Source organism: Pantherophis guttatus, chromosome 3, assembly GCF_059756535.1.
Source record: "Pantherophis guttatus breed Tessera chromosome 3, ASM5975653v1, whole genome shotgun sequence".
NCBI lineage: Eukaryota > Metazoa > Chordata > Lepidosauria > Squamata > Colubridae > Pantherophis > Pantherophis guttatus.
In genome coordinates this window covers 192292912-192317727 of record NC_142065.1, presented here as the reverse complement: position 1 = coordinate 192317727, position 24816 = coordinate 192292912, and the positions used below count along the sequence as shown (strand labels likewise).

The following is a 24816-nucleotide window of genomic DNA, read 5'->3' as shown; positions in this document are numbered from 1 at the left end:
GCAAAGTTGATTAAAATAAAGAAATTGGGAGGGGGGGGGTTGCTCTGGGATGCACATCCTTGGCTTTGAGGGAACAAATGTTCCCATAGGCCCCAAAGTGAGCACCTCAGCTATTTCTGGAATATGAGACAGTGAAGTTGGTATTCATGTGGTAAAAACTGCTGAAATGAGATTTTTTTTTTTTTAAGATGTTAGGTGTAGGGGAGTATTAACATAAAATGTTGGCCTGGATTGGCAGAAGACGTGTTTTAGGAACAGTTGTACAGTGTACTATCTCTGTATGGTTACTATAGAACTAAAAAAAAATATCACAGCTGCTTTCATGAGCTAGTCATGGCAACAGCCATATTTTTTTTTAGTATACCATTGCAGTAGCTGCACAACAATTTGTTTTCAATGAATGTTTGCAGTGCATTCCCAACGGCAAGATTTGCAGTAGCATCTGACATCCTGTCAAGTGGTGCCAATATACAGATAGTCATCAACATATAACAGTTTATTTAGTGGTTGTTCAAAGTTATAATGGCTTTTTAAAAAGTGACTTTCACACTTATAACGGTTGCACATCCCCATGGTGATACAATCAAAATTCAGATGCTTGGCAATTGGCCTGTATTTATGAGAGTTGCAGTGTCCTGGAGACATGTGATCACCTTTGGCAAACTTCTGGTAAGCAAAATCAATGGGAAGCCAGATTCACTTAATGTCAGTAATTTAACTGCAGTGATGCACTTAACAACTGTTGCAAGAAAGGTCCTAAAATGGAGAAAAAACTCATTTAATTGTCTTACTTAGCAACAGAATTTGGAGCTCAATTGTAGTCGTATGTGGAGGACTATCCATATTTAAATGATTTTAAAAAGTCCTTACTGCCATTTAGTAATAATTTAAGAATAAACAGTTTGTCCCAACATATTGAAAATACTTCCCTGTCCCTTCAGAATGATTTCCTTGCTCAATTTCACCTACCAAATTGAATTGTAACATTGATTGTGCATCCCAATTCTTACTAAGTTTCCTGGTGAGTAAATTCTGTAGCTTTCATTAGGATTCTCACTTAAGCAAATATATACAAACTTGCAAAATTAAAAGTTTGTTAAAACACTGGCAGTATTTTTTGAAAAGCAGATCAAACATACCTTTCACTTGTGAGCAGGACATTGCTGTTGATATCTTCAGAAAAACAAACAATAAATGCTGAATATATGAATGTTTAACATAAGTCGGTTCTACTTGGTAATTGTTTGGGCTCCAGGCTGCAGACAGAAGTGATTTGCTGTTATTGTATATCTCCTGTTCACATGAAGTGCTTTAAAGTGTGGGGTGCCTGTTTCCTTTTTAAGAAACAGGCTGTCTGAGCTTTAATGATTCAGTCACCTCACTGGACTGACTCCAACATTAGCCACAGGAAACACGTGTGGTTACAGAACAAACTGAATTAGTTACAGTTAGTTCTATAATGCATTAGGGCATCAAACTCTATTGAGATCCATTACTAATATGAACATCTATCCTGAAAAAGCAAAACCGCACCCTGCTTGTTTTAATAATTGAAGGACACATTTCGGCATTAGTAGTAATCTGAAATTCAATCTGCAGTTTTCTGGAGAGTCACTAAACTGGATGCAGAACAAGGAGAAAGCATTGGTATGCATTCATCTAAGTTCATCCAATGAAAAGAGTAGCAAAATACTAAGTTGGGTATTTCCATTCAGAAACTGGTTTGGAGTTCATCACAAACAAAAATGAACTGACTTTATTTTTGCTTCAGCAGGATGCTATTCCAAAGAATAACATCTGACATCCCAATAAATACATAAACAGCAGCCAAGGTAACTAAAACTGTCTGAACCATCAACATAATCATCCCACAGGCTCTGTCACATATTGCAGCCCTCATGCCCTGTGGCAGAATCGGGTCTTCAAAGCCATTCCAACCTATTCATGTTAGTAACAGATTGCATGCATTCAGTTTCCCAATTCTTCCCCAAATTATTATTATTATTATTATTATTATTATTATTATTATTATTATTATTATTATTATATAATTTGATTTATATGCCGCCCTTCTCCGGAAACTCAGGGCGGCTTACAGTGCGTTAAGCAAGAGCCTTCATACTTCTGTATATTTTATACAAAGTCAGCTTATTGCCCCCACAAACTGGCTCCTCAGTTTACCTACCTTAGAAAGGATGGAAGGCTGAGTCAACCCTGAGCCTGGCAAGATTCGAACTTACTTTAATTGCAGACAGCTGGTGTTAAATTACAGTGCTTTAGTTTGCAGAGCTATCCATATGACCATTTACATTAGTATAACATGTAAATGTCAGTAATATGTAAAATCCTGCATTCATATATACTCATAACAATATAGATGACCTCAATTTGTACTATGTCTTCTCCTTCAGATCTCTTTATGGTATCTACCGGTAAAATTTTCATTCAGATCTACTAAATTTTTCCCTTGTCTCTTAGTTTCATATACATTATTTTCTTTCATCTGTTAACTCATTTGCTTCTTTAGACAGTGACTTATGATTGTTAATTAAGATTAATATCAGTCATTTTGACACATTTTAACCAGGATGCAAGACAATAATCACTGCCATATTTTTCTCCAAGAATGCTCACTCTTTTCTATGCAAGCCTGGATGTTTAATTTAGAGACTGTGTTTCAAGCCAATGTACAGTTGTCCACATCACACTAACTATGAGGAATATGCCTTTGTCACGCAGTCAGGATAGTTCAGTGCCATACACTGCAAGTTTAGGGACACAGAAATATATTTTTAAAAATACTACACACACTATCTCCAAGGGCAATGTATGCGGATTTCATATTCACCAGTTCTTTCTGAGCTTTTAAATATTATTTATGTTGGAAATGGGCTGTTATCTCAATAAATTCTTTTTGCTAATTGAATTTTGGCAGCATCTCCATGAGCAATGAGATGGCATTATTTGAAGAACTCCCACTAAAATATCTTATAGATATGCAGAGAGGGAGAGCAAACACAGAAAGAAAGCAGTAAGAAAGAGACTTGATTCTTGATTGGAAGCAAAATGCTCTGATAATGTTTTCTCATCTTGCAACATCCAATCTGGGTCAGTCACCAGGACTAGAGGTTTAGACTTCCCAGCTTTTGGACTCGTGCTGGAACTTCTCTCTACCAGAATCTGTGCTTTGGGCTATTCTAAGCTTCATATTTATGTGATGTCTTCCTATTGGTTGATGGCCGGTGATTGGCTTCCTTGTACTGCCAAATCCCTAGCTCCTAAGTACCTGATACACTAATGGTAAATCAGCATTTCTGTTAACTGACAAAGGGCCTGTTTTCCAGCTTCGCTCATTTCCTTGGCTATCTTTGTACCTCCATGGCCAACAATCTTAGTTGCGAAGTTGAATGTATATACTTGTCCATTGCAATGTGAGGCTACCAATGAGTTTAGGTGTCTTCGTCTGACCACTCGCTTGTGTTCTTGCAGCCTGATGGTTAGCTTTCTCCCCGTCTTGTCCTACGTAGTCACAGGGGCCATAGGTGCTTTATATAGCAAAGTATTTTTTAGCTCCTCCTCCCCACTAAATGTGTTTGGAGTACTGGTCTCTCAGGTAAGATTTCAAAATACAAATGGGAGAGTTGAAAGAGATTAAAAAATATCCACCGGAAAGAAATGTCAGTTGGAGTAAATGAGACTTGCAATGCCTTTGTTGCCTTCTCAACAGAAAGCTGTTCAAAACTGATATTTCAGTCGTTTTAAGTTCTCATAGCTGATATGCTGATTTTGTGTTACAGTCAATTTGGACTAAAGGAAGCTCATGGAGACAGAAAGATTGCAGAGCCCTTCCATGATTAATTGCCAGACACTTTATTATGGCAACTGCTAGCCAATGGATCCTTTCTGAATGGTTTTGAAATATATCCAAGGTCTGGAAAGACAGTTTGGATAACCTCTGCTTGAAGACCTCTAGAGAAGGAGAGTCTCAGGAAATTGATCCCAATAATGAATTGCTCTTTCAACAACAAAGTTTTCTTCTAATGTAGTAAATCTTCTTATATTTTTATTTATTCTTGTATTTTTATTTATTTATTGAATTTTGAAACCGTCCATCTCACTCACAGAGGGACTCTCATAACTTCTGGTATAACATTAAGGGTATGGCATTATTTGTTCACTACATTGTGTACATTTGTACACTACATTGTGTTGAAATGTAAGTAGTTATGTTTTTGCTTACCGTGTTGTATGAGCTCCAATCTGTAATTGTGTCAGTCAAGGTGGCTACCTTACTATGCATGTTTGTTAAACTATAATGCATGCCTCAAAATAAATGTTACACAAAATAAACTATGTTAACATAGTTTAAGAAACAAAAAATATTTATTTATATTTCACATTTTTGGACCACCCATTTCTTTCAGAGAAAATATCCAACTTTCTTTCCAAGCCCCAGTAAAAAATAATAACTTTAAGTATAGAATAAGACCTGTTTATTTTGCTTCAGTTTCCTGCTCTCTATAGCTAGTGTCCCCCTCCAAAATATTCATAGCAATATCCAGCCATCAAAAAGTTCCAATCCATATATTGCCATCTATAATTTAAAACTTAACAGGTACAGCAATGCAAATCCAGCCAATTATGGATTTGTATGCTGATGGAGATAATGTTCCATCAATACATTTCTAAATTATTTCATGTATTAAAAATATCAGTTTCTAATGACTGTCTTCTGAAGGAAACTGTCTGAATTAAATCAGGTTTTCAACACTTTTGAAAATGTAGTACATTTCATTGCATCCTGAGTTCAAATATGTATATCTGAAAACAGTGACACTGGGAAAGCTTATTGAAGTACATTTAATAGAAATTGAATAGTAAAGTAAATATCAAATAGCATTTATAATATCAGAAATGCTTTTTATATTGTTTTTTTTTCCCCATCCCTTCTAGTTCCATATGCCCTCTTAAGTCAGATTCTGTTAGATCAATAGAATTCTGGCAGGACAAATGCTAAAGCAGTTGGAACAACTGTCACACAGAAACAAACAGGTAAATAAACCCTTCAGAAATTAATTGCAATCTAAAAACAGACCTGCTCAGTTTTAATTATATTTTGATTAATTTCTATACTATTGTTTTTACTTTTAAATATTGATAGAAGATGCTAAATTGAAAGACAGAATATTGTGCATAAAATAACAATTTAAAAATAGAAGACATTTACAGTAATAAAGGAAAGATAGCATTTACACGAACACATAAACTCAATTCTGTTATCAGATATCTTGTTCGATTTCTTTTTAAAAAATCCCTTAACACTGAGAAGTTAAAAAGAAATGTTTTTTTTTCTTATTTTGCTTTGTTACACCCCATTAATAACTGCTGTCAATATGGAAGAAAGTCAGAATTTTCTATAATAGTTGCTGTACAGTAACTTTTATATAATCAAGTACCCATGCTGAATAAGCTTGCTGATCATACAAAAAACTTACCTATCTGTATGATTCAGGTCAATATGTAAATTGACCTGAATCAAGGTCAATTTTTATGTATTGAATGCCTTACCTATTGCACTAAGCCACAGTGTGCTTATGTATTGTCTCTTGGATAGACCCCAATTGGCTTCACCATTGACTACTGGATAGAGTGCAGTGGCCATGTTCATACAATGCAATTGACATATTAACAAGGGCTTATTATGATCTTTGGGTTCAAGTGACTGGCTAAACCAAAACATAACCATGTTATGGCTAAACATGGTGCAGTGGTGGCGCAGTGGTTAGAGTGCAGTACTGCAGCTACTTCAGCTGACTGCTAGTTCAGCAGATCAGCGGATCAAATCTCACCGGCTCAAGGTTGACTCAGCCTTCCATCCTTCCGAGGTAGGTAAAATGAGGACCCAGATTGTTGGGGGCAATATGCTATTTAGTATACTGTCTTTGGTGTAAGCCGCCCAGAGTCCTCGGAGAGTGGGCGGCATAGAAATATGACTAATAAATAAATAAAATAAATAAATGAACTGTGTGAATCAAAATATCTTCAAATAAAAATAAAGATTGATAATATGTCTTTCTTTTATTGAATATTCAATAGATTGAATTAGTTAAACATAAGAGTGTTAATAATTTTAATAAGCATTGGTATCAAAATATTGTCATGTCTGATACAGGTTTTACAACAATATAATAAATAAAATCTTCAGATACAGGTAAACTTATAATTTTAAAACTCAATCATTTTAATGTTGATTTAATTATGGGCTCAACTTTCTAGTGAATTAACTTTAATTAACTTAAAATATTGAATTATAACCACTGAAATGACTTCTAAGTAGATATAGTTTTCATATTCTTAGGTTGCTACATCTTATACCAGAACACACAAGTATTACTAGTAATGAGATAGTTACAAATCTGAGGGATTAACTGATTAATCACAAGCCTGACAAAGTCAGCTTCCGGCACTAAATACAAATAGGATTATTTTCCCATCTCTTTCTAAAAATAAATAGCAACAGTACGTTTTGCTGCCATCTTCCTATTCACTAAATAGAAAAATAAAAAGGGGCATAATGTTATACACAATGAAAATTAATTTCTATAAAACAGAACATAACTACCTAAGTTTAAGTAATAGAGAAATAATACATTAATAATAATTATTAATAATAATAATTTCTCAGCCAGCCTTACAGGAAATATTTTAAATCATCATCTTTTATTCAGCAATAAGGGATAAAATGAAGCAAAATTAGTGGTTAAACAAAGAGGAAAACAAGAATTTACAGGCTCCTATTTCTTATTCACGGCAGTTGCACAATATTGTGATTGTGCCTAAAGCACATATCAACAACATTGCTGCTGATGAAACAGATGATGAACTCCACTGAAACAGAATTTCCCACAGAGAAAACCAGAAAAGAAAGCCTCTTGTCTCTCTTTCTGACATTCTCCCCTTCCTGATAAACCCATCTCCTGTTTCCAGTGGACCTTCCCGGGGCTTGTATCCACAACATTTTAACCCAAATATCAAGAGGAATTTTTCCACCGGCTCTTCTAGAAGGTTGGCAGTGTGTTGGGTGAAATGGGAGAGAGCTAGTATTAATTTAATCTTCAGGCAAGTTGGTCTCTGAGTAGTGTTGGCAAATTGGCCAGCCTGGCCTGTTGGATGGCTGTGAGATTAGAACTCTTTGGTTAGTGAATTATGATGTAGGGATGGTAATAATGTCTGTGTTTCTCAACCTTGGGCACTTGGACTTCAACTCCCAGAATTCTGGGAGTTGAAGTACACTTGTCTTAAAGCAATCAAGGTTTGGAAACATTGCTAATAGGTTGATTCACATCACTGTCATTAACATCACTACTATCACGAAAAAAAATCAGTTCTGAGATATATTTTAGTACAGACTATCCTCTTGGATCAGACCAGGTTTCACCTTAGTTCAGCGTTATCTTTCTCCCGATGTTCACAAGGAAATGGAGACTGAAATTTTCCCCTTTTTGGGCTCCTTTGCAATTGGTATTTGGAGGCACTTGACCTCTAACCGGTTCGCCTGAACTGGTCCAAACCAGCTGAATACCACCTCTGCCTCTAACCTGGAGATAAAATAATCCTCTAGACCAGGGATAGGCAAATGTGGCTCTTTTACAACCTGTGGACTTCAACTCCCAGAATTCCTGAGACAGCCAAGCTGCCCACATTTGCCCACCCCTGCTCTAGACCAGAGGGTGTGGGTGCTTCATCACTGGCAGTTTTTAAGAAGAGACTGGACAGCTGTTTGTCAGAAATGATATGGGGTCTCCTGCTTGAGCAGGGGTTTGGACTAGAAGACCTCTGAGGTCCCTTCCAACTCTGTTATTCTGTACCTCTTGATAGCCACGTCTGAACTGCAGTACAATGAAAGTACAGAAATGTTATTACTATATATATATATATTATACACACATGCTGATATAGGTGGATGTTTTTTGCTTCAGAACATGAGCCTCGCTGAATTAAATCAAAGGCCCTATTTTCAACCTTTTTGTGACCCAGAAAATACCAATGGGAATACTGCCAGCATAAAAGAAATTCAATTGCAAGTTTCACTTGAGTGAAGTATCAGTATGCTCTCAATTAAGGAAGAAGCATATAACATCATAAGTGAGTAGCCATGATAGTCTCATCTTTCACTGATTGATGTAATACTATTCCTTCAAGCACCATCCAATTTGATACTTCATCTTCTGATTCCAGATTGTACTTGCGATTGTGATTATTTCTATCAAGAAGTATTTCCATTTATCAATCCGAATCTCTCCTCGGCATCATTGTTTATTAGAAGCGCGTGAAAAATAACAGAATAAATGTAGTTATCCCACTGTAGGCACCAGACTTCAAAGAGAAGAAGTGGAGGCTCCAGTCCTAACCATGCTGATTTTGGAATGAGTTCCATCAAAAAATGTGGGCCTGATCCCCAAACAAATCATCAAAAATCAAATTATTTAACTGTCATGTCTCCCCTAGAATAGTTCTCCTTGGAGAATCAACCTTGGGATTTAGCATCTTCCAGGAAGGAAATGTCTACAAAGCTATAAACATTAGTATGGGGGCTCTGAATCTTTTAAACAGCATTTGATTGTCAGAAGTTAATTCTTCCTAGCTAGTCTCATGGCTAACAGTTGGGATTTGAGTATGACTTTAAGAAGTTGAGCATTATAAATTATTTGTATTTATAATTACCATTAAAATGATAAAATTGGTTGTGCTAACCTACAGGTTGCCATCTTCTACATCTGCTCCTTTGTTTCTTAGCTGTTGTTTCTGGAATTTGCATTTTATTCTACTTAAGCCTGATTAATTATCTTGTCAGGAAACCTGTCCTTGGTGTCTGGACTGATGTTTAACTTTTATATATCACATTGTTGCTATACTTCTCTGTAGTGTCTTCGTCTTACTTATATTTTGATTACAAACTCAAGATCTAATGCTCCTTAAGGTCTTTATTTTCCATAAGCATGAAAAGATAATATCCTAAGCATTTTTTAAGATAAATTGTGGTGTTTTCACTGTGCCCAGTGGTGATTAGTTAACTCTCATAGCAAGCATCTTTTTAAAGGAAAGAAGGAAGGAAGATAGATATCTTTCTGTGAATTTTAAGAGTAGACTTCCATGAGTTTCAACTAAAACACAATTACATCTAATGTCATTTTTTTTTCTTACTTGTAAGGGAACATAGATGGCACAGAACAGATGGCACATAGCAGATGCTTAATATCCAATCAATTTCCATATATTTATATTCCATTCCTGTATCTATTCCATTTTACAATAGTTGCTTGTTTTACACACACTCTGTCTCTCCCTCCCTCCCTCTCCCCCTCTCCGCCCTCTCAAACTGTAGCTTTAAATCAGACAGTAGATTTCAGGAGAATTCTCTAAACACTTATATCACTTACTTTGGATTCAAAACATACGCCACCTAACTATTCCACTTTGCTAACCATACTGTTGGGTAATAGACTGAATTCTTGTTTACTAGTTTTCAGATGAAATGTCTTGACCTAGCTATTGGAATTAATTTACAGAAGCAGTGAAGTATAGTGCCCAGCATACTGAAATCAGAACCAGTTAAAATTTCTGCTCAGCTATGGAAGTCAGGGGTTCACATTTTGCAAGTGTTCTTAATTTGAGAGTTCTGACAATGTGAGAGAAACCTGCCCACTTTAGAACAAAGTATAATATCAGCATGTGATAGCTAATATTACAACTAATTGTTTTGTCTATATGTTCTATGAGGCTTATCTTATTCAATTTTTCATGTACATTTAATCTATTAACCTATTCAGAGCTAAACAGTCAAAAGGCTGAAAAGGTTAACAAGGCAGCAGGAGTGTCCTCAAGCCAACAGCTATCCCCAGGTCTACATCATATTTTTTGATCCCTATTAAAAAGGAAAAGAAAGGGTAAAGGTTTCCCCTGTTCAATCTTGTTGGACTCTAGAGAGCAGTGCTCATCTCTGTTTCCTAGCCCAAGGAGCCAGGATTGTTCAAAGACATTTCCGTGGTCATGTGATCAGCATGACTATATGCCGAGGTGCACGGAATGCTGTTACCTTCCCACCAAAGTGGTACTTGTTTATCTACTTGCATTTGCATGCTTGCTCTGACCCAGCCTTAGCAGAAGCAAGAATCAGACTTCTTGTCACAAAAACCCTGTTTTTATTTATCGCTTATGAATTAATTGCATTCACCCACTGAAAAGTCCAGACAATAGTCCTTCAAGAAGTTAACTGCAATAACAGACCTTATCAGTTCCTTGCGATAATTTCAAGGCTGTGAACTCCCAGCCAAAAGGCTGCAATTTAAGTTCTGACAAGCAGTCTTTGTGGCACGAAACACAATGACTAAAATCTTCAGAAATATGAACTGTTGTCTCTTATGACAACCATTCTCCTTGTCAGGTTTCGATGCTATCTCAAAATCCTCTTCTTCTATTTATTCCCCAGCCAGGGAGGAGCCATTCAGCATCCACGTGTGCTTTGCTTCCCGAATTGGCTCCTTGTCCTCCATTGTTCACCTCCTAACTGCTCTGAGCATACATACATTTTGGACAGGCCCCAGTTGTTCTTCCTCCTCACTCATATCAGCCTCCAAAGGCAGCTGCCTCAATGGTGGCTGGGAAATGTCAGATGGTTTTGGCTTTATATCTGTGTCCGGCGCAGAGCATCCATCAGAGCATTCCCCAGACTCCAGAACTGGCTCAAGTTCCTCCCCAACCTCTTCTTCATCTGAGTTTGCCACTAGCTCCACTGGCAGGCCACAACAATGCTTTCTAACTGATAGGTTGTCAGGAGCTGTAGCAAGAATGGACCTGGTTTGGGGTCTCAAATTCCCGACCTTCCAGTCGACAGGCCCAGAATCTTAACCGCTAGACCAACATGCTAGTTGGTAAAGCCAGTTTTAACCAGATGGAACTGTCTTCCAATACAAAAAAATTAAGGACAAAGATGTACTAAGATTTTACTCCAACAAGGAATAGGGTTATATGACCTTAAAACCTAAAAAGGGACAGATTCACAACAGTAGGGATAGGCAACCACTATGACCTCTCTGCTAATGGGAATTACTTGCCTAGCTTTCTATTACTTTTACATATAAAATTCAAGAACTCAAAAATGAGCATGTACATATTTATGAAAAAAGAAAACTCAAAGGAACACATGCACACTACCTTGCAATATTTAGCAATTGCAACAAGCTACAACTAGTTTCAAAATGTTAAGTGTTTCTCAAACTCAAAAATGACAAAAAGGAACCGAAACAGGACATTTGTTAACTCTCCAAAAAGCTTTGATTTACTCAAAACTACACAGAAGCAAGTACATAAAATAGAATATGCACGTCAAATCAAGAAAAAAAATCATACAAATTTGGGAAAGCTAAAATGAACAGCAGCTATTAGTCATGATGAAAATTATCTCTTTTATCTGAGGCTAATTATCCCTTGCTGGAAAACAACTGAGATGATTCCCTTTTCATGTCCTGTTTGGGCTTTCCTGCTGGCCTTTGTGACAAGATAAACTTTTGGTAAGACACAGGAGGACTTTGGATGGACGGATGGATGGATGGATTTATTATTCATCTGTTTGTTTGTTTATTACAATTTTATGCCACCCATCTTTTATTTTCTTTCTTTCTTTCTTTCTTTCTTTCTTTCTTTCTTTCTTTCTTTCTTTCTTTCTTTCTTTCTTTCTTTCTTTCTTTCTTACATTTTTATGCCATCCATCTTCTGTATATAGTGACTCTTTTGCTCAGGTCGACAATTTTAAGATTGTAGCTCTCTAAGCTTATGCTATTCATTTTCACTTAACTATACTAAGAGTGGCAGAAGCTACAGAACATAAACTCTCTGCAAGTTCCGGAAGAGAATCCTACCACATGTGATGGTTCTTATTTCCAGATAAATATGTAAAGGGTTGCAGTCAAGGGCATTTAGGCATTGAAACTCTGTAATTGCGAAAGGCAAATCCTTTTCACGGCACCACAACAAGGTTTAAACAAGTCTGTGCTTTGATTACATAGAAGGACCTGGCTTAGTTAATTATCTGAATGGAAAGCTACAGGAGAAACCCTTTTTCATCACCTGTAATTCTGGGAGGAAATGTGGAATATAAACATAATTGTAGAAGAATAACTGGATTCTATTTTCTAACACAAATGCAAGTGGATGTTATATGAAGTTATAATTATAGTATAAGTTTTCCACCCTCCTCTTTACACACGCATAAAAAAGTAGTAAAACTGGTTCTGCCTCTTGCTGAATTCTACTGTAGGTGTTCTAAATGTTAAAATGAAAAGGATTAGCAAAAACATGTGAAGAGACAATGTAATCCTAATGAAAAGGTCTATAATAAAATACTACTTGGGTTGAAAGCTTGGTTTTTAGACATTATAATATTGGAATTATTAAATAAATTAAAATAATTTATTATATGAGAAGGTGTCCTCAATGATGGGATTTATATGATAAACCTGCTGCTAGGTTTGCAGCAAAAGTCCAAAATGAAATGTGCTTCATGAACAAAACTCTACTCAGTTTAGTGTTCTTTCTTGAACAATGAGCTAGGTTATCAGAACCCAATCAATACCTGATTTTAACCACAAAGTTTTTCTGCAGCTATTGTAAAAACCCTACTTTTTCTCTTTAAATTTAACAATTCTTACTGAACCAATTGATTTCTGAATCATCATATTCTGCGTAACTGGTTGGATTTTTTTTTTTTAAACAAGAGCTTGCTACATTACAGATTATCTGGACTGCTTTATGTATTGATTGACTGTATGAAGGGCGATTGATGGAAAAGTTTTCATTTAATGAATCTCAGTTTAGAGGCACAAGCCAAAATCTGTCCATACAGAATACACTTCCGCACATGCGTTAAAATCTAATATATGAAATATGTGTGCATAAAATCCCATTCACATTTTATGCATGCATAAAAGTAGAAAAATGCATGAAGAATGGGTGAATCCTCTTCTGTCTTCCTATTGATCCTTTCAATCAATAATTCATTGTAAAAGAACACCGGGGGTGTATCTTTTATCTCTTTCCTAAAAATGGAAGATTGTGTTCATAGTCTTCATAAATACAGGTTTCCAAGGAACTGAACTTCATCTTAAGCAGATTTCCTGCATTCATAGAAGTGCGTGCATCTCAGATGTTTATATTAAATATGTAGACCAGGAACTTCACAGCTTTAGGGCAGGAACAGCTGTGTGGTTTTTCTGGTCCTTTAATCATGAGTCTCTTCACCCAATTAAAATGAAAAAGGGGCTCCAGGTTTGAATGGATTCACAAACCATTGGATATATAATGGATTGCCAGGTTGTTGATAATTCTTCAAATTCTTCAGTTTATATTATGAGATCTTGAATTTTCCCATATTTTGTAGCCACTATGACAATGGGAATATCTCATGACTGAGTAAAATTGCTGAGGACAATAGTAAATATTGAATAATGCATGTATCTGGGTCTAATATTGGTAGACCTTCTTATTTATTTGTTTTTAATAATATTTTTTTAAAATTTAAAGGCCCATTTAGTTAGATTCAATGCTAGATTTGCATGCATATGCTTTCTGAACATTATGCTCAGCTGAACATTATGCTCAGTTTATGGAACACAATAATCCATGTCTCCAGTGATTTGCTTGCTAAGTCCTTCGGGAGTAGGGTGGTATATAAATCAAATAAAATGAAAAATGAAATAAAAAAATGAAATTTAATATAAGCTTTTAAACAGTAGAATACGAAAATGTTAAACATAGTACCTCAGCAAAGCTTCTACTAATACTGATGGTAAAAGTTAATTAATTCCAAATTAGTTTTGAAATTATGGAGCAGAGTTATCCTCATCACTAACAGCAAAACAGAATATGATGTACATGCTTTTAAAAATGGAAACAGCATCTGTAGCTCTGTGAGTGAGATTATTACTGGGATTCAACACGTGCTGTGCATAATTTTTTTTCCTCACCTTCTGAAGAAAATCCCCCTTGTGAAACTAGCTTTTGATAGCTATTTTCCAGTGGATGGGTATTTTGCACATTAAAAACAAAGCTACATTTATTGCAGTTGAAATTCCAGACTTTGCAAGCAGATATAAATCTTTGAAGTGTCACAGATTTGCATATATGTGTTTAAGGTATATAAATTACTCTGATCTTGAGATCCATTTGGCAGAATAATTTGTGTGTGTGAGAGAAAGAGAGACAAGCATGAATAGAATGGAAGGCTTTCATGGAAGGCACCACGGTACTCTTTAGCTATCTGGATTTATAAAAACTTGGCCATTTTTTTTCAAAATATTACAAAGACATCCAATTGTTTAGCCTGATTAAGAAACAGAAGATATTCAGTGGAAAGTAAGAAGATGAAGTTTTGCTCTGATGTTATGGCCTTACTTTTCAGCTTTTCATTCCTGCTTTAATTATAATAACCTAACAAAGAGAGGAGCTTTTTAAAATAAGAATTGCTATATAGTTATTTCCATTTTTTTTTAAAAAAAACAGAACCTGACATTTCAATAAGGTACAGTAGGCCGGATTTTTCTTTTATTGGTTTCCTGAAATGGACTAGTTCTCACCTGGTTACAGGTGGTAGCTTATGCTATTATGCTAAGCCATGGCACCAGATTAGTATAACTGCTTGGGTCTTGTTCTCACACAAGAGACCCTATCAGGCTGAACTTGGCTCCTATTGGATGCATATTCTTGGAAATGGTTTGCTGTGCCTTCTTTCAGGCAGTCAGGGTATTTTGGGTTTTCCAGTCTACGTTTAATGTCTATGATTCTGAAACATAAGTGAATTGCTCTGTTTCTGCACAGCACAAAGAGCCACAGAGTACCCTTTAGCTTATCATACTGTGTGAATGCACACATATTATCTGATTTTCCTTCATGAGAGAGCAGACTCAATTGTGTCTTAAATGAAGTTTCCACAAATAGACTAAGCCTTATAGATGCTTCCTTAAACCATTTTTGTGATTAATTATTTACATCAGCATAATAATTTCCCTTGGTGATTCATTTCCCTTTTAAAATCAAAAGGTAATATAGATGCTGGATGACAAGCATTTTTATTTTTATTGTTTTGGCGAGTCTTCTGAACTTTAAAAGTCTAGAATTTTAAGTTGGGCCCTCCTATCAAGCAGTATATTTAAACTGGATTCCCAAGGAAGTATAGAATAGCATCCTTGGTTTCATGTAATATATTTTATCACTGAGAGCAATAGCTCAATTTTCTGTGTCTGGCAATGAAGTGTCTTCAGGCGCCTTTGTTGGATTAAGGTGAGAAATATGACCCTTGCAGTCACAGAATAACAGGATTGGAAGGAACCTTGGCGGTTTAGCACAATCTCCTCCCCATGCCATTCCAGACAAATGACTGTCCAACTGTTGCTTTAAAATGCCCAATGATGGAGCAATCACAAATTCAAAAGCAGGCTGTTCCCGATTAATAACTCTCACATCAGGAAACTCCTCCATGTTTCTAACTTGAATCTCACTTTGTAAAGCTTCCATTTATTACTTCTTGTCTCATACCCATGTGCTATGGAAAATACAGGTAGCCATCACTTAACAATACTAACTGGGACTGGAAACTCTGTCATTAAATGATGTGGTCGTAAATGAATAAACGCATGACCACATCACTTAGCAGTGGCAGGTCCAACATGCCTGATTGTCATTATTAAGCAAGGACTTCACGTAACAATGACTTCTTACTTCCTGCCAGCTTCTCTATTGACTTCACTTATGGCAAGCTGGCAGGGAAGGTTGCAAATTATGATCCCCTGACTGCATGGTTGCTGCAACAGCCCTAAATTTGAGGTCCAGTTGTAACTACCACTTGTTCAGTACCATAATAACCTCAAACACTGTTTGAGGTTACTATGTAGTAACCTGAAAGACTGTTAAATGTGGATCACCTGTAAATATACACCCTCTTCCCTGGGATGGTGTTTCAAGTATTGTAAGACTGCTATACACTTATAGCCTTCTCAGGTAAAAGATATTCAGCTCTTTTTAACCATTCTTAACAGGATTCAGCCTTCCATCATCTCTACCACCCACCACTTTGCCAATTCCTCAATATCCTTGTGCTGTGGCAACCAGAACTGGACACAGTACTCCAGATGTGGTTTGACCTATCTGCATAGAGTAGAACTATTACTTCCTATGATCTTGATGCAGTCCAAGAATGCATTGGCTGTTTTTGTTTTTGGCAGCTGCAATATTCCTAGTTCATGCTCAAATTTGTAATCTGCCAGAATCCCCAGATCTTTATCACAAATACTACTGCTAAAATCATACCAATTTTGTGCTTCTGTATCTGGCTTTCCCACCTAAGTACAGAACCTTAAATTTGTTGTCATATATTTATTATTAGATCAGTCCCAATGTTCAAATCTATCAAGATTCTTCTGAATTATGACCCTCCCTTTTCAAGTATTACACATCCTCCCCAGCTTTGTGCCATTTGTAAAGTTTATGGACACTTTGGGGTATGGTTGTTCAATCATCTGCAAATTCATGTGATAGTGGAACCATCCAGCCCATATTGTTTCATTTTAACAAGAAGGGCACTATGAAGAGACAATAAGATTTTACTATTTCTAGTTGAATCATGCTGGTTTCTAATATTCACCTTCATCCTTTCTACGTGCTTGCAAATCCATTCCTCAATCTCCTTTTATAGGATTTTCCCAGGTACTCATGTCAACCTGGTTAGTCTATAGTTTCCTGACTCCAGGATTTTTTGGGTTTTTTTTTTTTTTTTTTAGATTGGAATAATAATGGCTCTCCTCAAATTTCTGGCACTTTTCCTATTATGAAAAATAAAATAGCAAGTTTCAGTATTGCTCCTTATGCTTGGAGCTGGCTTCATTTCATTTTAGGCATTTAATTACCTAATGTTAAAAACGGAATATTGAAAGAATGACTATCACCTGCCCATCACCCTACCACATATGAGGTGTTGGGAACTGGATTTTGCTACATTGGAAAGTGTTTTATTTTCTGCCCCAGTATTATTTCTCTTCCAATATTCTATAGTTGCTTTTACATTTTGCAAAAGTATGCTGGGAGTTCTAATTGTGATCTTCTTCTTTCCCTGTGGAACATCTTGTTCAGAAGAACAGTTACTACACAATTGTAGGGCCACAACAATTAATCATAACAATCAGTAGCTTTCTCCCAACCCTTCATTTCATTTCTGCTTGATATCTCCAAAAATAACTTTATCTCTCCCCGTCCTTCTCAAAGCACACATCTTATTTTCTTAGATCCAAGAGATTTGTGGAGTTGGTATTTCAATTAAAAAGTGTGAAAATAATGTTTGATCTTCTTCTAAAATATATTGGAGATAATCCAATGTTTAGAGCATTTATTATCACTCTTACATAGGAGTTAAAAATGAGATGCTTGTTTTATAGCTCACCATTTAAACATCTATTTCATTTGAATAAATTAACATTTATAATGTCTGAAATATAATGACCTCAATAAACTTTATAGTTTTCTTGCAGCCCTTCCGTAAATAACTACAACCCACAATAGAATAAGACTTTACAGTTTTTCTTCAGAAGTTCCAAGCTTTGGGCTCAGTTGCCAATCATTATTCTACCAGCACCAATAAAAATGTAAAAAGTTACTTGGACAAATTCCAAAATAAGCGTTTCAATTGATTTAATGGCCCTTGAGTGGAAGAATCCAATCATTTAAAGGAACTGGTGTTCAGTAAAGAACTAATTATTCACAAAGATCATGTTGACTGGCTGAGAGATACTTAAAAATGTCAAAATAATAGGAAAAAAATAGGAAAATAAATTTAATAAATAAATAAAAATAGGAGAAGCTGAAAATGTTGAGGCACAGTTTACAAAGCTTTGTGGAGTTTGTGAGTATTTATAATTCATTAGAATCACAAACTTTAATTAAGTGAGTAATGATAATAGAGCATTTGTGAACTAGCTTGTTAGATGCCCAAAATTATATATTTAAAATGGGGCAAATAAGTAAATATGTTAATATTACTGTAGCATAAAAACTATATCTAAGGCCAAAATTTTATTGATTTATTTATAAATTGCTGGAAGAACAAAAAGTCATCTTAAGAAAAAAAGGAGGGTCCTTAATACAAAATGACAGAATTTGAAACACTCATTCAGAATCATGCCCACCTACTAGGATATTAGACAGACAGACAGACGTTAAATATGACACAGAGAGAAAGCAAGTGAAAACCAATTACAACAATGGGAGAAATTATGGGAAAAAATCAATACAATTTATCCCAAGGTATATTTTAATAGAAAATTATTACTAAATGTTTAACTAAGGTAAACAAATCTTATCAAGCATTCAAAAAACACTTAATCATATAATAGAAAGTTCTGTTATGCAGAATGAACATTTTATCATATGTGGAAGTATTAGATACTACACTTGATCTTAGCCAAAAGGCCGAGAAGTATTAGAAAAAATACACATTTGTTTGATAGTTTGAATTGAAAATTCAGTTTTCTAAAAAATTAGGAATTTTTACAGAATGAATAAAGAAAAAAATTAGAACTTATAAAACTATATGTTGATGGCTGTGAAGACAAGTCTAGCTCAATATTGCAAAAGAGACAATTTACTTGACTGTAATCATCAGTTGGGGTACAATATGAGGGATTTGAAATTAAGCAGTTTTCTAGCATTTTTAAAAATCTTTTTCTTACTATTTTTTATTTGTTTTGCTATGATTATATGCATTTATCTTGAAAATGATGTTAAATAGTGGTCATACTAAATTTCTTGTTTATAGAATTTTAGTTTTGTAGAGATTTCTGGTTATTTTTTTGACAAAGGATACTGGAGGGATTGTCTTGAATTAAGTATTACTGCTCACAGCCTTAAAAAGGCCATTTCTCAATTTTGCCATTTAGCTAACTCCCAATTAGTCTCCAAACTTACCTTTAGGGGGAAGGATAACACAGCCACAGAGGATTGTAAATGAATGAGATTTTCTTGTGGATAAGCTTCATACAATTTAAATGGAATTAGTGCATCACGCTTAATCCAGCAAAATGAAGTTGTTCAGAAGGAAACTATTTGGCTTGTTCCTATCTCCCAAATTAGCTCTCAAAAGATGCAACCCTTCCAAGATAACAGGGTCAATTACTTGGGTGATATTCTGAATTCATAGATTCTCCTGAAGTACAAAATGGAGGCTGTACAATTTTTAGGTGATGGGTTGAAACAGGAAGGCCTTACAACAGTAACCCATTGCAATTAGACTGCTGCAATGTATGCTACATCTGAACTGCCTTTGAAGACAATTCATAAACTGCAGTTTGCTGCAGAGTGCAACAAAACAATAGATCCAGCTGCTAACAAAAGTTGGCTATTTCAGCAGGTCTGTGTTTTGGTTGTCTTGCTGATTGTCAGTAGGTTTCAAGGTCCAATTCAAATCAAGGATCTAGAGCAGCTCAATTTGGCCTATAATAAAGACAATTTGAATATTTCTGAAATGCATTCATTGGAACTATTGGGAATCAGGATGGAAAGTCATTGGCTCATTGGTTTGAAACAACAAAAATTTTCTATCTGGAATTCATGCCAAAAATGGTCAGTTAAGTACTGATACAGACAATTATCAGTTATGGTTTTTTTTATACTTGGTTATTTAAAATGGAGACATCTGTATCTGAACAGCAAATGCTTAATAATAAAATAGTGAAACAGAAAATATCTCTCAGAAAGGTTTTTTTAAAGCTGGTACAGCTTTTGACATTACAAAAATTGTAGAGAAAATACTGTTTAATTTTTCTATGCTTCCTCCATTATGTTGCAGTAAGAAAGAACTAACCAAGGATGCAAGTTAAAGACATTAATGTGGACTTTAAACATGAACTGAAGCACAACTTTGAAAGCTACAAAAATTCACCAATTTCAATCTGGATTTATTTTAAAAAAATAGATAAGGATCTGATAATACCCATGTAGCAACTGTTATTTTGGACATTACGGCAGATAAAATAGAATAATGTACGGTACTTTAATCATGTTGAATGCTGAAATGGTTTATGATATGGTTCAGATTGAATTTAAGATCAGTGATCTATTTAATTTGAGAGTGAGATGGATAATATCTAAATCTGACAAATAAAATAATTACAATTTGGTATTATTTATTTATTATAAATAAATGATGAGTCATCATCTTTTAGTGTTGATGTAGAAATAATTTTTACAGTTCTTTAATTCTTATGATTTGGTCCATATCTTTGTTTGGGTTTCAAATCATAGCATATGTTAATATAATTTTGGATGTAAATGTAGTAATGACATAAAGATGATGTTAAACTATATTCCTGAAACATGTATTTGTCACTTTATAAAAAGCTTCAACTATATTCAAAGCTTAGCAAAGCCAAATGCTCTGCAGAAGATAATCTTAAAAAAATAGAAACTAATTCTCTTGATACTCATTGATATCATTCAGGATATGTATTGGCCATTTATTTCTGAAAAGCATGAAGCAATATCTTCCCTTATGGTCCAGGTTTAATGATATTAAATTAATTATATTTTGAAAGACTGAATTGACATGACATGGATAGTATATTGTCTCTTTTTTTTTTACTTTCTATCCCATTTATTTCTTTTGTCTGTGTTTAGTTCATTATAATTATCACTAACATGCAGATATTTTTCTCATTATATAACCATTATATGTATTTTTCATATTGATATTAGATGTGTTTTTATTCCATTAGTAAAATAATAAAAATAAATATTAATTAAATAACTGCATCATAAGTAAATAAACTAAAAACCTGTTAACCACTATTAACTACTGCTGTTGCCTATCCTGACAAAATTCTTCCATAGTTAGAGAACTGTTTGTATCGCCCATTACATAATCCATATAATCATGTAGGTTGTGGATTAAATCTCAGATGTTTTAGAAACCAAATGTCTCCTGTAGACTAAATTCCAAGACGTATAGTTTTTTTCTCAGACTAGCAATCCAATTTAATTATTTGTTTGAACAGAAGCACTTATCAGTTTGTACTTTCCTGCAATCTGTGGATTTATAACCATAACTATTGAATGAAATTTCAGCTTCTTAGCTTACCCCGATAACTTCTAAGGATCGATGAGCCACAAATCACTATTCTATTCTTGCTCCAACTATATTTTTTAATCAGAGATAATATATCTGCCGATAGGCAATTTAAAACCAGTTTACAATTTCTAGGAGTTATCATTGTGCTATATCTGATTACACATATGTTTCATATTACTTATAACCATGCATTTCTGTGTATAAACACAAATAGGTATTGAAGTGACATAAATATAAAACAACTGTCCCAGCTTGGAAAAGTTCCTCCATAGTTACTGACAAATGAAGAATCATGGGCATTAGCTGGAAATAAAGTTGAAAATGGCCCACAATTTAACTACATGGTGTGTATGCTGCAACAGATCGTAAAGTCAGCTGAACAGATTTTGACAACTCGGAATGAATGATATAACACTAGCAAACAGCAGAGGGCAGTGTCATATTAAATGTGGCTGAGATTTGTATTTGCATAAACAAGTGTGGCTATCATAACACTTAGCAAGCTTTGTCTGATCTGAGAAGCTAAGCAGGATTTGGTTAGGTTTGTAATTGTATGGGAGACCACCCCCTGAGGTTACTAAGGCGGTAAGATAAAAGTCAAAAGGGCAATAGCAAAACTTCATGTATTCAACGAAAATTATATGATGTCACCAAAACTCATGATTAATTTAAACAGAGACACATTACCACTGGGAAAATTATAGCTTTGATTATATGCAAGAAACAAGGCCAGTTTCCACTAGTGCCATTTGGGAGAGTTCTATGTTTTATGTGAAACTATTTTCACAATCACAGCCAGCTGCATTTTCACATTTTAAAAAATGCTACTACATCCATGAGGTTCTTTTCTAATAGAGGAACAAACTTTTCAGAGAGGTTTTCTTAAAAAAAATTTTTAAATGAAAGCTGCCCAATTATAGGCTCACGAGACAGAAATGTTACGCTGAATACAAGCTACAATACTTACTGTCTTAGATATGATAATGCTAGAAGAATGGAGCACTCTGACCCAAAAGGCAATTATGATTTAATGCCCCTTAATTTAATCTCTCAATCAAGATACTTAAATGCTGTGATGTGTCTATACCCGTGATGGCAAACCTATGGCACATGTGCCATAGCTGGCACGCAGAGCCCTCTCTGCGGGCATGCAAGCCGTTGCTCAGCTCAGCTCCACTGCACATGTGTGCACACCTCTCGCCGGCCAGCTGATTTTTGGGATGCCGGGGGGAGGGGGCATGCGCGGGGGCAGGGGGAGGAGGGGTGCAGTGCACCCCCCCATGGCCCACTTTTGGGCCCAGGAGGCTTCAGGGAGGCCTGCTAGGCCCAAAACTGGGGGTGGGGGTCATGTATGCATGCGCAGGGGTGTCGTGTGCTCATGCACGAGGGGGGACTCATTGCATTATGGGTGCCGGCACACACACACTTTTGGCACACAACGAGAAAAAATTTAGCCATCACTGGTCTATACCTACAGATGATAGAATCGTGCAAGCCAAGGTATTTTCTGTGACATTCTATGGAAGTGAGCTAGACTTTAAAGATGCAGGATAGAAAGGCTATTGATCCATTTGAATTTTGATGTTGGAGAAGTTGTCCTGAGAATACCGTGAACAACCAAGAAAACAAACCAATGGGTCATTGAAGAAATCAAATCACAGTTCCCATACAAGACACAAATGACCAGACTGAAAATTATCTTACTTTAGATACATAATGCAAAGAGTCATCTCTCTGGAAAAAAGTTCTAATGTTGGAAAAGCAAAAGGAAAGATAAGAAGAAGATAATCAGCAGCAAGGTGGATGGACTCAATATTACAGTGGAGATGAATGCACCGTTGGAGACTTGAAGAAACAGGGATAGATCATCATGGATAAAATCTTATCTGTGTGGTTGCTAGGAGTCAATAATGACTTGATGACATGTAATCAATCAACTCAATCTTAGCAGTATTATACAGCATAAGGAATGCAAAAGAATATATGAAGAACCCCTTCCAAGAACAGAGTCATTCATTCCTTGAAGCAAAGTCAGAGCTGCTGTTCACATCCCAATTCAATTTAAATAAATTTGTAGCATCTATCACAGAGTAGACAATTACCAGATTACCTCTTAATCTAATTAAAGACAGTGGCTGCATAATTCACTTCAACTTCAATAAATAATACCAAGAACTATACAGCAAATTAAGAGAAATCTTTTTTTGTTGTCCAAACCTACTACCTAGAACTCTGCAGATACATTCATTTATTTTAAACTAAGGTACTTGTGTGCAACAAGTGCAAGAATTATGAAAATGAAAAATTTAGGAGCGCTCCCCCAATTTTGCTGTTCTATATAATCTTTCTTCTTCTCTCCCTTCCTCCCTATCTCTGCCTTTTCCCCCATCCCACTCCACCCCATTCCATATATTGCTTGCTATACATTGATTTTAACCTCCCAGGGCATTCCATTACAAATCTAAGAGTAGCTGGTTTGGAACAAAGGCATTTTACCAGCCGAACCTAGTGACACTTAGCTGAATATCAAAAGGTTTCAAGCCATCTCAGAAAGCCTCAACAAGCATAATGGGTTTTTAACAATGGTTAATTCATAAGGTATTTGTAACACTGGTCAACAAAGATTTTGTTCCTGAGTACTTTTGGGAGTATCTTGTAGTTTTTTGGCTGCTAACCATGAAAATAACCTGTAATTTAACCTATCACATACTGCTTTATAGAAATGTTCTGTTTTTACACAATGGCAAAATGTACACCCATTAGTACCTGTTGGCTGTGATACACACATGAAAGAAATGTACAAAAACATGAAACAATTGTTGAAGCACACCCAGTACACAAAGTACAATTGGAGTATTTGTGGAGATCTAAAATTAGTGGCTCTGCTGCTTGGAATGCACCAAATACTGTTGTTACATATGCAAATGGAAAGAGAGTTGCATTATATTAAACAGAAATGGCCACTCCAAAAGAATTTTGGTCCAGGACAGAAAAATGTGGCATATGAATCACTTGTTGACTCAACAAAGATATTTTAGCCTTCACAAAAGAAATTCACTGATTTCTTTTTCTTCACTGATTGAAATTTTTGCTCTACCTCCATAACCAAAGCACCATTATCTCAGTTCAAATGCACTGTCTTCACTAACTGACTATGTTCCTTTTATTCCTATAATCCTACAGTTAGAGATGCTTGGACTTTATTCTCACATAGTATATCCTGGATCAAGAGTTTAAACCCCACATAAGAAGATGGTGAATTCTGACTGCCAGGATAAAATTCAAAACAGTTTCATATAGGTAAACATAACGTAAACCCATCATATTATTCTCTTTTGGAATTAGCAACTTGGTGTAAAGTACAGAAAGGAGTAAGAAATAGTAAGCAAAAGAAATTAAAGACATGAAAGACGAAGAAGAAATCTACATAAATCTACTTTAGCTCAGTATCATCCACTCTGTTTATCCATGCTTTTCAATCCTAAACTATACTTGTTTCCACCACATCCACATATCACTTTTTATATAATTCTGTATATTTTGCATGTCCTTATCTCTATCATTGTCTCTATCTATCTATTTATCTAGCTAGCTATGGTGTCATCTATCATTCTACCTAAGCTTTGATGAAAAGTTAGTACTTACATGTTATA

General features: G+C 35.4%; 1 protein-coding gene, 1 long non-coding RNA gene and 1 pseudogene across 5 annotated transcripts in view; 1 reads left to right on the top strand and 2 right to left on the bottom strand.

The window, feature by feature from the left end:
- OXR1 (oxidation resistance 1) overlaps nt 1–24816 on the bottom strand; it is a 225029-nt gene that overhangs the window by 62790 nt on the left and 137423 nt on the right. The window lies entirely within an intron of this gene.
- The window catches only part of LOC117668345 (uncharacterized), a 128612-nt gene that overhangs the window by 8967 nt on the left and 94829 nt on the right, over nt 1–24816 (top strand). The window contains exons 2-3 of one of the 2 annotated variants that reach the window (XR_015733430.1): nt 4954–5052; nt 19886–20216. This is a non-coding gene — a long non-coding RNA (uncharacterized LOC117668345). Of the gene's footprint in view, nt 1–4953; nt 5053–19885; nt 20217–24816 lie in introns of those variants that run through there. The other variant, XR_015733429.1, reaches the window with a different exon arrangement.
- LOC148114947 (U2 spliceosomal RNA) lies at nt 18382–18522 on the bottom strand (annotated as a pseudogene).